Genomic DNA, 2,649 nt, shown 5'->3' with positions numbered 1-2,649 from the left:
CTGGCTGTCCTTGCTCGGGCAAAATACCCAACACATCCCAGAGGGAGTTCTGCTGGAGTAAGGACGGGAAGATCAGGCCCATTAGGGAATTAAAAAGTAACAAAAAATAACAAAGTAAAAAAAGGGGGAAAAAAAAAAGGAAAAAAAATGAAAAAAGGAAAAAAGAAGCTTGAGATCAAGATAAAAAAACACTAAGAAAAACAAAAAAGAACATTAAAACAGTTAAACCAAAGAATCAGAAACAATTATCACACTGCTCAGTCAATGCAAACAAGTGTGAGAATGATGTAAATCAAGTTTTAAGACTGCGAAAATAAATTATAATAAATATGATATACTTTAAAATATATGTGTTCTTAAATAATTCATTGTTTTTTTCTTTTTCTGAGTCAGATTTTTTAAAGCAATGTCTTATTTTTTAACTGCTCTAAAGTCATTTACCAAAGATAAATATCGTGCTTTCATTAAATAGTTTTCCTTGTTTTTCTCTATCATTACAATTAAAAGTCCTACAAAATATGCAAATTTATTTACAGAAAAACAGAGCCAGCATCTATTTTTTTTTTTTTTTAAACATCCCCGTTTCTCAAAATTCCTTGTAAACAGTTTCAGAAGTTCTTCAAAGAGATTGTTTGCTTAATGTTTGTCTTATACTTAGGTTTTATACTTAGGTTTTTTTTTAATGTTTTTTTTAAATTTTTTTATTTTTTTTATATTTTTTTTTATTTTTTATTTTTTTTATTTTTTAAGTTTAAGGTTTCTAGGCTAATCACTTGCCCTGAAGGTTTCTAGAGCAAATATGGAAGCTACTGAAGCATAGGATGATGGGAATTTCGCGGACAGCAGATCATGAAGACATGAAGCGTTTAGCTGTGTTTCATCGCTCGAGTTAGAACGAACGTCTGATAAAAAGACAGCTGTTTTGTTTTCCCATTTGCATTGTCTACAGAGTCGAGTTTTATTCTGTTTATTTTGTTAATAGCTGGAATGCTTGCAGTTAAAAAAGCTGCCATAATAGCCATTTATCTCCTTTGTCTCCTTAATAAATAACAGCATCCAACAGCAATTGGCAGAGTAGGAATTTATGCTCAATCTAAACTCTACAAAAATTACAGTTCTACAACATCTTTGTTTTTAGCATTAACGCTAACTTCTATGTAGTATTATTTTTTTTTGCTTTTTTGTTTTTTTTATTTTTTTATGTTGTCTAATTTTTTCTTTTTTTCTATTATATAGGTATTTTAAACTTTCTTTTTTAAATTCTGTACAACTATTAGGATTTTAAATGGGGAGAGTTAGAAGCATTTACAAACCTTTTTCTTTTTTTTTCTTTTTTTTTTTTTTGTTTTGTTTTCCATTTTAATATCAACCATCTTTCCTTTCTCTTCTCTTCTATGCTTTTTAGTGTATTCATTTATGTTTTTCCTTTTTTTTATTTTTATTTTTTTGCTTTTCATAGATATCCATCTAACCTGCCTTTAACAGCGCAATCCTTACGTATTATACAGAAAACCATATGAAAGCTTCATAGACTCTAATTAATGTATAACCAAAGAACCTCCCAAAGTATCAAAGAACTATTATCTTGCCGTTTTAAAAGCATTTAAGCATTTTTTTTTTTTAATTTTTATATATTTCTTATAATCGCTCTCAAAAACTGTTTTAGGAACAGCTCAGAGAAAAGGAAAGAACTTCCATATTTTACATACAGCTACAAGTCTGCGGTAAAAAGTTTTGTCCTTTGGTCCCTATATAGCTAAGGAATGACAGATAAAGATGCTCAGTGACTGTTACCATGGGTCGCGCATGGTAACCGCATCCTTGGTGGCAAACAGGCACTCCTTTGTCAGTATCCAGGTTTGCATCTCCTGTTTGAAGAAAAGCCGCTGTGGTGATATCAGTGTTTCTTCAGAAATCCTGGTTGATCTTGTTCCTGTTCTGATTTTACTTATGTGTTTGTTTGTTTGTTTTCAAGCGCATGTCCTTCGAAGTCAGCAGATGTGATACTTTTCTTGAAGAAATGTTACAGTCTAAACAATCAAAGAGAGAATAAGTCTGAAGTCTTCAGCTTGATTGATATTTGCTGATATGTCAAAGGTGTAATCCAACAGTTCACGTTATTTTTTGTTTTGTTTTGTTTTTAATATATACTTTTGTGGGTTTTTTTTGTTTTTGTTTTTTTTGTTTTGTTTTGTTTTTCTAATTGTGGCCCATTCAGCTGCTGCCCTAAAAAATGAAGAAGATCATTGCAAATTAAATCAAAAAGGGAAGGGGGAAGGGGGAAGTAGGAAAGGAAGGGGGGGGGGGGAGGGGAGGGGCAGTATTTGGGACAGGGGAAAGAGACCTAAAAATGAAAACGAAATTAAAAACAAGTCTGTTCTTTTGGGCCCAATCCTGCTCCTGTTGAAAGTAATGGGTGTTTTCTTCTCCCTTCAATTGGGACAGGATGGGGTTTCTGCTTTAGTGGTTTGCTTTTTGAGTCATTGGCTCTGATTCTGCTCCCACTCTTGTCAACAGAAAGATTCCCCTTGACTTCAGTGAGAACCGGATCAAACCCAAAGCAAGCAAGGTAGTCACGATCATGATAGAGAAAAATACAATTGTTCCTAATAGTAATAATAATCATAAATCAAAATAATAGTGAGGGAT

The 2,649-nt window shown here is 32.2% G+C and overlaps 1 protein-coding gene across 5 annotated transcripts in view; it reads right to left on the bottom strand.

The window, feature by feature from the left end:
• Nucleotides 1-513: 513 nt before the first annotated feature.
• The window catches only part of CELF4 (CUGBP Elav-like family member 4), a 706,944-nt gene continuing 704,808 nt past the window's right edge, over nt 514-2,649 (bottom strand). For 2 of the 5 annotated variants that reach the window (XR_004305625.1, XM_015848273.2), the window contains one exon: nt 514-2,030. The gene's annotated coding sequence lies outside the window, so the exon portion shown is untranslated. Of the gene's footprint in view, nt 2,227-2,649 lie in introns of all 5 variants that reach the window. The other 3 variants (XM_015848275.2, XM_015848274.2, XR_001551883.2) reach the window with 2 other exon arrangements.

This window comes from Coturnix japonica, chromosome Z (genome assembly GCF_001577835.2).
Source record: "Coturnix japonica isolate 7356 chromosome Z, Coturnix japonica 2.1, whole genome shotgun sequence".
Lineage (NCBI taxonomy): Eukaryota > Metazoa > Chordata > Aves > Galliformes > Phasianidae > Coturnix > Coturnix japonica.
This window is presented reverse-complemented; position numbering and strand designations above follow the sequence as displayed.